Raw genomic sequence first — 12,197 nt, forward strand, 5'->3', positions numbered from 1 at the left:
TCTAGATGATCTCGATGGCCCGGGAATTGTCCGGGTCAGCCCATGTTGGAGTTTGAATTTCGTATCCATCCATCAGTGATTCTTATCTTCACATCTTCACCATCTTTCACTTGTATTGCCAGCACCATAGTCCTGTATCAGCCATGTCTGCATCTCATGCATCCACTTCTGGCACTCTGAATGCCGGAAGCCATTACCGACCCCTGAAGTTGAGTCTTGCAACTATTTCCTGCACATTGGCAATGGCTGGATCTCGCGTCCATGCATGCATCTCTCAATATCAGACGGAAGCTGCCAACAATGGTCTATCTTCTGACCGGATCAAGTATTTTAAAGCTGGGCTGCAATGGGAGATGAATGTATGTCACCACTGCCCTGATGACTTTGTTGGTCAATGCTAAGAATGTGAGCAGACTTTTGTCACACCACTCCTGCAGTACTCCGCTTCACAGAATATTGTGTCAGTGGTTCCGGTCCCTGTCGCTTATATCCTTAAGTTGTATCCCATGCTAACCTGGAACACGGTTCCGGACGACATCTTTTCATTCCACCTCCTTTCATTTCATGATGAGCCAATTGCAGGACATCCGTCCTGGATTGTGTTCGCATATACATGTCCATGGTGGATGGGAAACACCACAATCCCTGATCAACCATGGCAGTGGGATGAAATAATGGCTTCCTGCGTCTCTCACTACCAGTATTGGGCGGTAAGATGTTAGCTGAATTACCTTGATTGATGACTTATCTGTTTCAGCTTAATGTTGAGGATGATGCTTTGGTTCTTCCAGAGAAGTTGAAAAACACTTCAACTCCACCACTCATGGGACTGAGGTTCATCAAAGAACGCATGGAAGCATTGATGGAGGAGCAAGATCAGGGCATCAAAGCCAAGATGGGAGAGGTGAAGATGTATACTGACATGTTAGAGAAATTGAGGAAAGGTAAAGGAGTGTAGTCCCATTCAGTCTTCATTGTATACAAGATGTAACATATTCTATGCATTCAAAAATCTCACATCCGAGTCCCGGACACCCAGGTCCCGAGTCCCGAATTTTGGAGGTCGGGGTTCGGAGACCCGGAGCTCGGCAACTGTGTTGGGTGTCAGGGTATCAAGACCATTGGAGATAGCATGTGTCAGTATTTTGCGTTTCATGGTTCATGTTGGGTGAATATGGAATTGGGGACCAGGGACTCGGTATTCAGAACAGTGTCAAGTCCCAGGTCATGAGCTCCGAGTCCCGAGTCCCGAGTCCCAGAAGCCCAGGTCCCGAGTTCCGAATTTCGGAGGTCGGGGTTCGGCGACTCAGAGCTCAGCAACCGTGTTGGGTGTCAGGGTATACTCAGAGCATTGGAGATAGCATTTGTCAGTATTTTGAGTTTCATGGTTTATGTTTCGTGATTATGAAATCGGGCGTCAGGGACTTGGCATTGAGAACAGTGTTGAGTCCCATGTCACAAGCTCCGAGTCCCGAGTCCTGGAAGCCCAGGTCCCGAGTCCTGAATTTCGGAGGTCGGGGTTCGGCGACCCGGAGCTCGGCAACCGTGTTGGGTGTCAGGGTACTCGGAGCATTGGAGATAGCATTTGTCAGTATTTTGCGTTTCATGGTTCATGTTTCTTGGTTAAGGAATCGGGCGTCAGGGACTCGGTATTGAGAACAGTGTTGAGTCCCATGTCACGAGCTCCGAGTCCTGAGTCCCGAAACCCACACCCAGCAGTTGCCGAGCTCCGGGTCGCTGAACCCCGACCTCCGAAATTCAGAACTCGGGACCTGGGCATCTGGGACTCGGGACTCGGAGCTCGTGACATGGGACTCAACACTGTTCTCAATACCGAGTCCCTGACACCCGATTCCTTAACCAAGAAACATGAAACATGAAACGCAAAATACTGACAAATGCTATCTCCAATGCCCCGGATGCCCTGACACCCAACACAGTTGCCGAGCTCTGGGTCGCTGAACCCTGACCTCTGAAATTCGGGACTCGGGACCTGGGCGTCCGGGACTCTGTATTCAGAACAGTGTCGAGTCTGGAGTCCACAATGTCGGGTTTCAGGGTTTTGTCAAATGTGGATGGCAATAACAAATGTTAATTCGAGCATATTTATACATCTTCCCCCAGTCTCAAATATCACGTGCTGAGGTCCGGGTGTCGGGACTCAGTACCCCGGCACTCGGGACTCCCACATGTCAAGTCCCGAGTTCCAATTATCGAATACCGAGGCTTGCATCCAAATTATTCAGTCCCACATATCACTTTGGAAATGCTCAAAATTGAGTATTGAGGTCCGGATCACAATTGGTACATGGTATTCATTTGTTGGAATGTATATAGGTCACAATGCTTGCTCTTTGTTTGATCTTTCACACGCTGTATGCACCATCCACACTAGCCCATCCACATGATGGAACACCAGTGTAAATGTGAACAGCATCCCTCATATACCATGCCCAAGCAATCCGATCCCCTTCCACCTCATAAACTCCATGTCTCACAATCCTTCTGGAAAACGCAATCATACAGCCGGAATTGTACTTGAACTCCAGCTGAAGGTTTGGCATTGTCATCCGAGCATTAGAATAGTTCCCCACGGTGGTGAGAATGTCGAAGCATTCAGCAATGGACATGTGGTCTCGATGATGGGGGGTTTCCCGATTGGAAATGATGGAGAGGGTGTTAAACACAGATGCCCAGTACTGCAGGGCCTCCGGCATCTGTGGCAGATCCTTGCTTACTGCTATATTTCCAAGGTTTGACAAGGTTCTCAACCCTGCCCAGTACTGCTCAGGATGCATGACTCTGAGTGCCGCGGACGCGATGGCTGCTGGCCTTGCAATGGCTTTGAGGATATTCTCGCAGGAAGGTCCCTTCAATGATGCAGATACCTCCGGATCTGACACATTCTTTGGGATTGGTGAGTATGACTGCCGGAATCACCATCCCATCAGATCCTACCTCGTGTCCCTGTTGAAACCATGCTGGAGATAGATTGATGCATCCGGGAGTTGGTCCAACATCTTCTGAGCCCCGGTTGAACAACTTTTGATTAGTTTGCCAATTGCCATCAGCCCTTACACTTTTTTCGAGGCTTGGAGCGAGCAAATCGGTGGCCTCCCTGATTTCCTTCTGTAGGTTCCATTAATATTCAATATCCATTGAGTAACAATGTATATTACACACCTGGGTGGTGTCGGTCAGGGCATCTGGGAGGTACCATGCAATGATGGCACTGGATGCATCGAGAATTGTGGCAGGTTCGTCGACCAACCTTTTGCCTTCATGGCCAGGAGGACACCTCTCAAGCAACCTCGCCTCTCTATGTTTATTATGCCCGGTGTCCTTCGGGGAGATCAATTTGCTATATCTTGCAATATCCATCTGCATCTGAACTGTCATGCAGGAATTTGAATGATAAAACGAATTTTCCGAATCTGCAGGAAGACCCACTGGGATTTTTAGATGCCTTTATGAGTACATCAGCCAAGCGATCGCACACCATCACCAGATCAGTGTCTAGGTTGGGGGAAGGTATGACTGGGCCTCCTCCAGTCTTCTCTGCCTTGAATTTCTGTTCAGTATATTCCCCTGCTTCATAAGTCACAGTCAGGGCCCAAGTGCACCAGATGTTTATGCTATCAGGAGGGGAAGGGGAAGAACCGTTCATGCTGGATGTTAATCTTGGGAAATCAGATGCTGAATGCTGGATGTCCGGACTTTGGTGTTATAGGGGGTGGAGATAGAGAGGATCAGATAAGGGAGCCTTGGATAATTTTGGCTGTCAAAGATGTATTATTATCCATTGCTCAATGAAATACTACCTGATTGGAAGTGTGCTGGTCATCAGATATTCATTTGTTCGACTCCCGGGTCCCGGAACTCGGAAGTCGGTACAGTTGACCCATATTTGGGTGGTCGGAATTTGGCGTCTCAGTAGGGCAACACAAGCTTCGCACAGCCATATCAGGAGATTACCTGCAGCTCCAGGAACTCGGTAACTTTGATTTATTACCTCCTCTGAGTAAGGTTGACTCGCTGGTCATCAGATATTCATTTGTCGACTCCCAGGTCCCGGAACTTGGAAGTCGGTATGGTTGACCCATATTTGGGTGGTCGGAATTTGGCGTCTCGTAGGGCAACACAAGCTTCGCACAGCCATATCAGGAGATTACCTGCAGCTCCGGGAAACTCGGTAACTGTGATTTATTACCTCCTCTGAGTAAGGTTGACTCGCTGGTCATCAGATATTCATTTGTCGACTCCCGGGTCCCGGAACTCGGAAATTGGTACAGTTGACCCATATTTGGGTGGTCGGAATTTGGCATCTCGTAGGGCAACACAAGCTTCGTACAGCCATGTCAGGAGATCACCTGCTGCTCCGGGAACTCGGTAACTTTGATTTATCACCTCCTTTGAGTACGGTTGACTCACATGTTGGTGGTTGGAACTTGGCTTCTTGTAGGGCAACACAAACTTCGCACCCCGGATTCCACATTCTGCAAGACAACCTAAGCACCATCAGAGGCCATGTCAAGAGAGCACCTGCTGATCTCTTCAGAAACATCTCAATTTCGGTTGGCCATTTAACATGGAAAGTATTAACTAAATTATGTGTTGAGTTCTGGGTCCCGGAACTCGGTACAGTTGACTCCAATTCTGGTGGTTGGAACTTGGCTTCTCGTAGGGCAACACAAGCTTCGCACCCTGGATTCCACATTCTGCAAGACAACCTGTGCACCATCAAAAAGTATTAACTAAATTATGTGTTGAGTTCTGGGTCCCAGAACTCAGAACTCGGTACAGTTGACTCAAATTCTGGTGGTCGGAACTTGGCGTCTCATAGGGCAACACAAGCTTCGCACTGCCATATCAGGAGATCACCTGATGCTCCGGGAACTTGGTAACTTTGATTTATTACCTCCTCTGATTTGGTTGATGTACAACTACCTCAGCTCCATCATGTCTACAATTATGATACACATGGGCCCACCCATCTATATTTTATACCACCCTCAGCCCACCCATCTAATACAACATCCCATACAACACCCTCGGCCCACCGGTCTAATTAATATGCGTCTGGGCCCACCCGTATAATACAATATTTTATAACACCCTCAGCCCACCCGTCTAATTTAATATGTGTCTGGGCCCACCCGTGAATGTGATAACAAGTACCTACCCATCTCTCTCATACACATCTACCTTAATACACCCATCTGCATAATATCCAACTACCTCGGCCCACCCGTCTACCTAATATTCATGTACATCGGCCCACTCATCTACTCTATATATTCCCTGCATGGGCCCACCCACCTCCATCGGGAATAATTTGCCTCCCGGCCCATCTGTCATAGTCGAGGATATTTTTATCATGGGCCCATGGTCCGCTGGCCCGTATCATACGGGATATTATGCACATCCATTCCCTCATATTATACAGAGATAGGTCACTGTAATATGTGTAGTCATAGGTGCAATCTGACGAGAACTTCCTTTGGCACTCTGAGGCACTGGAGGCTCATGAGAGGGTGCATGCGAGGAGGAAGGCTGGTTAGTGAAACTCGGGCCGGCATCGGAAGACATAAAATGTCCCTGTGTCTCCATGAGCAGTGCCGTGAATGATGCATCATCCATCTGTCCAAAGGAATTTGAGTGCTGCAGCAACCATCCGCTGGGTTGTGCCTCCATGGGATCGTAAAACATATCCTGTAGAGGTGCAGGATGGGGAGGGTCGGGATCATGGAGACGTGGTGATGCGTGACGATTTCCCTGAGGAAGAGCCTGAGTGGACGACATGCCACCTCCCATGATACTATTATCATATGTAGGATGTGCAGGTGCTGGTGCTGCGGGAACGGTTAGAGCATCGGGTGGGAATGAGTTTTCCTGACGCCGGATGGCAGCCTCTTTGACTATGCCGACATCACACTGCGTAGCCTTGATTCTACTCCTTAGTCTGGTAGGAGTTAACTCCACCGGAGGCGTTTTGGGACGACGCCCGCCACCATACTGCTCCTGAACATAATCTCCGCCAGGAGGAAGATGCATAGACTGAGATGAGGTGCTGTAACTTTGAGGGGGTGGGGCTCCTGGTTTGAGGGGGTATGGGTATTCACCAAATGTATGAGTCATAACTGTGGGATGGTCAGAGATTGTCAGTTGCGCTGCGAGGTTGTGAACGTACAAAGATGAGTATTGTTAATATTTGACAGCGAAAATCGAGAGCAGACAAGGGCAAGAATGCTGAGCAAGTGTGTGTTAGCCAAAAAAAACTGAACAACCAAGAGAGCAACGTACCACAAAAAAAAATTAATCGAGAGCAGATAGTACGTAGAAGAATCAACGCAGGTAAAAAAAAAAAAACGGTAGACACTGGACGCATTTCAGTATGGTGTCAAAGATAAACACTGTAAACACTTACATTGGTCTGAAGGAACTGTATTTGTGAAGCTACTGATGATTGGAGGGTTTTTTCAGAGGTGAGTGATGTCGTCAGAGCAGATGTGTACAATCTAGCCTTCAGAGACGGTCAAATTTTGAAGAAGGTGAAGGGGGGGAAACAGTACTTACCTCGATCTTAAGAGCGCACATTTTGAGTTCATCGCAAGGAGTTTAAATTCCTGCATGCATGGAATGATTCCATTGAGATACATGCTATACTAAAGTCAGAATATTACCAGCGGACATTTGAAATTGGAACGCACTAAGTTATGCTGTAACAGAGGGTCGCACTTGCTATGCTGTAACGGAGGCTCGCAGATGATGGCTTGAGAGGGTGAGGTGCCACCATGAGGTTCGGTGTAGAGGGTCTGGATGGTCTGCAGCGAGGCAAGTAGGAAATTTACAACCAATCACAATCCTTAAACGTATCATACTACTTACTTTGGTTTAGCATATGAAAGAAGCGATTACATCGGAACAATTGACCAACACAGTGGCACATGCTGTAATGAAGGCAATCCTGACACTTAGAGGCTCGCGAGGGTGATGTTAAGGGTGAAGTGTTGAGGCTACAAGATTGAACCTCCAGAGCCTCCAAAAGTATTTAGAACCAATCACATTGCAGAAACAGTTCGTGCTACGCTTGCAAGACAAATACAACACCTTGTAGTGCTCCAATGTCGTTTGAAATGAGCTCAGACGACTCCCATGGAGTGCCCCGTCACTCTGGTATAAGCAAACCAAGAGTATGGGCGGTGGAAGATGCTGCACTACCACCAGTAGCGTTTAATGTGCAATGCTGTAAGTACTTCACATTGCTTTATTACACTGAACATCAATGGGTTGCAGAGCTACAGTGGCTCAAAAAAGTGTCCCAATGTTTGTAGCTTTTCATGTAATTGCTATATCATGTGTCAAGATGTGGGAATATGACTATGCTATAGGGAGATGTCGGAAAGGTCTGCGTCTCAGCTTCATTTCGGTTCCCTATACCGTGGGAAAATAATGACATTATGTGAAGATATGAGTATTTTAATTTGATGACTCATTGGGACACTTTCTTGACTTTGAGTTTTACTAATGTAATCTCTATAATTCTAGTACTGTGTGTGACCTCCTTCTGCTCCAATCACTTCTGCCACTCTTCTGAACATATTCTCTATCAATTTTGGGTATTCCTCTTTGGTGATTCCATCATACTCTGCTGTAACACTGTCTCATAGTTGGAATAGCCCCTATAGTGAATCTTGATATGCTACAAGTAATTTCTTGAGTGATTCTTAGGGGTATTCAATAGGGTTGATGTCTTGGGTCTATGTTGAACATGATAGAATAGTAATATCATGGTTTGCAAGCTATTGGTGGCTGATTTAGAGGTATACTTAGGGTCATTGTCTTATCACAAAACAGTATCTTCTTTATTAACTCATAACTTCTGCATGCTTCTTAGCAGACACTTCTGTCAAATGAGTATTTACTACTCTGTATTCATCCTCCCCTTTGCTTCATAGAAGATTCCCACTCCATTTTATCTCATATAGTCCTATACCATCAAGTTTTGTCTTGAAACTTAAGGTGTTTATTTAACTTTTCTTTATCTTAATGATTGTCCTATCTATTTTAATATAAATTCTTTGCCATATGATCTCATCCTATTGATTTTAACCTTATCTAACTAGATAAACCTCTTTCAGCTATTAGCAGTCCGATATTTGTACTTGAAAGTAGCATCTTGTCTTTTCTTTTTAAAGGTTAGAGACAGAGGAATCTGTTTTTCTTGATTATAGCTTTAAGATGGGCTGTCTTGAGAGTGTGTCTGACTATTTAAGTAGAGATAGTCATAGGAATGATGGAAATAATCAATTTAGTCACTTTATTAGCATCAGCAGTCTTTCTAATTAGAATATAGTGATTAAGAGATCTTAAGTCTTATAGAGCAACCTTCTAGATTGGCTACCAAATAACTTAAAGACCATAATATTACTATTCTATCATGTTCAACATAGACCCAAGACATCAACCCTATTGAATACCCCTAAGAATCACTCAAGAAATTACTTGTAGCATATCAAGATTCACTATAGGGGCTATTCCAACTATGAGACAGTGTTACAGCAGAGTATGATGGAATCACCAAAGAGGAATACCCAAAATTGATAGAGAATATGTTCAGAAGAGTGGCAGAAGTGATTGGAGCAGAAGGAGGTCACACACAGTACTAGAATTATAGAGATTACATTAGTAAAACTCAAAGTCAAGAAAGTGTCCCAATGAGTCATCAAATTAAAATACTCATATCTTCACATAATGTCATTATTTTCCCACGGTATAGGGAACCGAAATGAAGCTGAGACGCAGACCTTTCCGACATCTCCCTATAGCATAGTCATATTCCCACATCTTGACACATGATATAGCAATTACATGAAAAGCTACAAACATTGGGACACTTTTTTGAGCCACTGTAAATATTTTACGCTGGAGGAGAAGAACACTGCCTTACGCAAACAGAAAGCTTCATACTCAAGGACAGAATGGTGACTCCCTCTACTTATCTTTCTGTGCTGATTGTTTAACAAATTGCAGGGGAAAGGCTGCTCGACAGATTCAAAATGCTCGTGCTAAGGCCAAACTCCGTGGACGGAAGAGGCCTACTACTGGATCCCTCAGCAATGCTAAACCACTCCCTCAGTCTCTCATCACATTGGCAGTGCTTCCCCTCCCCAACTCATCTCTGTTCCATCAAGCATGCTCCAGATCGGAGTTGATCAATGAGTCTGATGTACTCCAGTGGGAGAAACCACCATCATATGATTCCCCTCCTCCTCCTTCAAACTCACCAGATGAAGATCGCTTCACTCGCAATCTTGTGGACGTCATGCATGGCAGACAGTATCATTTGGAGAAAGAGACCCGCGCACGTTATGCTCAAATATTTGCAACAGCGAATGCAGAAGTCATCCTGCAGGACATTCAGGTGGCAGAAAGGACACTGATGGGTAAATGGAATGAGCTTAATGAGTATGTATTGCACATGCAGAGTTGTGAAAGACATAGGGTGATGGCGGAGTGTTATGTGCAGTGGCAGGCAAGGAAAATCTTCAACTATCGTCGGGAGGCAGACTTAATAATTCGTGGACTGAATCCATACAAGTAGATATATATGTGATATTGATGATCTAGAAGCACGGTACAGAAAGAATGAGAGCTCATAGATAATGCTGCAGGTGGTGCATATCATCCTTGCAGAGTCCTGTTACATGACGTCCTCGTAAGACAGCAGCAATTGCTGCCAATACCCATACTCCACAGTCATAACCATTGGTCTGGACAGGCGTGATCTCAGAAGAAAGTTTAGATGTATGTACCCAAAGACTCAAAGTGTTACTAACTTTCAATGGTCATGCTGTCCATCTGTCAAGTTCAGTTGTGATGTGATGATGCCGTTGGCGTGCAATAGCAAGGAGACGAGCAATCAGCTTCATGACATCCTTGGAGTACATAAGCCTCGTGCAAAATCCTCGACACAAGTAAACTTACCTTAACATCGGTTTTCCAAGGTTTTTTCTCAGCCAGACTATCAAAGAGGTGCAATTCTTTGCTGGAGAAGCGAATAATGCACAGCACCCAATGGCCAATATTGGAGGGACGATGGATAGGAAGAATCCAGACATCTTTCTCCCAGTAACACGTGTATGATACATTACGCCACAGAATGTCATCTGATGCATTATATCGAATGCGAGGGAGGTCGTGGGTTGTTAACAAAGCGCAATGACTAGTGGCGACACTTTTGAGTTCAGAAAATAGCAAAACAGCACACCCATTGATACAAGTGTCATTAAGGAATGCTGTGCGTGAGGTAAGCAAGGTGATGTCCTTCGGCTCAAAAATTTGATGAGGGTATCCATCTCGTGAAGGATGTTCTCTTCAGGTAACTGTTCCTGAACCGATGACATGCTCCTCCTTACATGGGACGTAGGAGTCATCTATCAGCACGGACTAAAACCTAGTTAACATTCAAATGATTCCTAAAGGACTGGCGCACCTCGGGAGCCTCCCACAAGATGACAGCATGGGTGTCATTGACATGATCCATTGAATCGAAGTCTCGAACCTCCTCTCGACCCAAATCATCCTCTAGAACATCAGCGAGAGCGGCATGTTCAAATTCAACTACTGGCAGGTCAAGAGGCTCAGCAAACTCGACATCACTGAGTTCTCCCTCAGGATCAGGTACTTCCAGTAACGTAGTGCTGAGCCAGTGCACGTTTGGCGATTGGACACCACCTGAAAGGGTGATGGCAATCTCCAGCGCATCCTTGGCACGGGACATGAAGCGAAGCGAAGAGGCTAATGGGTTCGCCCAGCGGGTTTGAAGTCTGAGTAACTGATTGTGGCGCTGCCTCAGCAAGACAGATATAAGTTCACCTGTCTATGCATTAAAAACAATTCCTACAACAATAAGAAACCTACATCCTGGTGTGCGGAGTGCAAGCTCGAGTGCAGCAAGTTCCTCCCCAAAGAAACGACAAAGATTGTCTGCCTCGATACCGAGTCGCTTCTGTTCTTCTCGGCAGCGCTCATGTTTCAGAAGTGCGCATATTCCGTCTCTGACATCAGCATCTTCCAACCACCGAGGAACTTGTCCTGTCGATGGCGTAATCCACACATCTTCCATTAGATTGGGATCACTACGTAGCTCTGCAAGCTTGGTCGGGAGAGGATTAGGTAAAGGAATCCCCCAAGAAGGGTCATATAACACTTCTAAGTGCTCACAGTAAGCATTAAACTTCCTGAGTGCAGTCAACAGAGTGGGTTGGTGTTTCGCAATAGCTTTTCGGGTTTGTTGATGTAGTTTTGTGCCTAAATGACTATCAGTTGATAGCAAATCACAGGTATGAATGATTTACCTAACGCCTGCTGAGCACCGCCAACCGCACGGTCAAGTTTATCCCACTCAAAAAAGCTTGTGATTGCCCATTTGCAGATGTTCATTTTCAAGTCACGCACTGTAGAAACAACAATACTGAGAGGAACAAAAGATGCTCCTAACTGTATCTAAAAATGTTGTAGGTCGAGTGTTGCCTAGTCTGCGTTACCTGAGGAGACAAGTGCGTTCGACCCTAAAGGGGAAGCGAGTGCAGCCAAGATCTAGAGGTACGCGCTTCAGCGAAGCGCGAGAAAGCGCAGGTGCACGCACGTATGCGGAAAATGATAAAGACTAGACTCAAGTGATAATATAATGCAAGAAAAGAGAAGGGAGATGCGAAGTATAGACAAATAGACTTCTACTATATTCTGCTAAGTAGTAAGTAAGTGATAACTAGTAATTGGGAGGTAAAAGTCAGGTAAAGTGTAGTATGTACTGCTGGCGCTTATATAGCGTGCCTAAGCACGGTCATGCGGAGCCGAAGCGCTACCGAGTAGGTATGTAAAAATATATATGAGTGAGAAACTATGATAAAAATAAAGGTGGAACTATGCTAATAAAGGAAATGGAAATATACGTACTAGGGAGCTTGGTGGACAGTGGATGGATGCATCTGAATGGCTGGCGCTATAGGGCGCGCAAGCGCGGGAACGCGCGCGCATACATCGTGAAGCGCGGGAATGGTGCGCGCATGGCGCGCATTGCGCGGGAAAGCTGCACCTCATATAGAGATAGCTGCGGGTAGTGCACAGAGTGACACTACAAGTTCATGCTATGTACTTCCTAGTGTAAAGCTGTCATATCAGACCATGAGACA

Source organism: Suillus fuscotomentosus (genome assembly GCF_016647785.1).
Source record: "Suillus fuscotomentosus strain FC203 chromosome Unknown F5891scaffold_12, whole genome shotgun sequence".
Lineage (NCBI taxonomy): Eukaryota > Fungi > Basidiomycota > Agaricomycetes > Boletales > Suillaceae > Suillus > Suillus fuscotomentosus.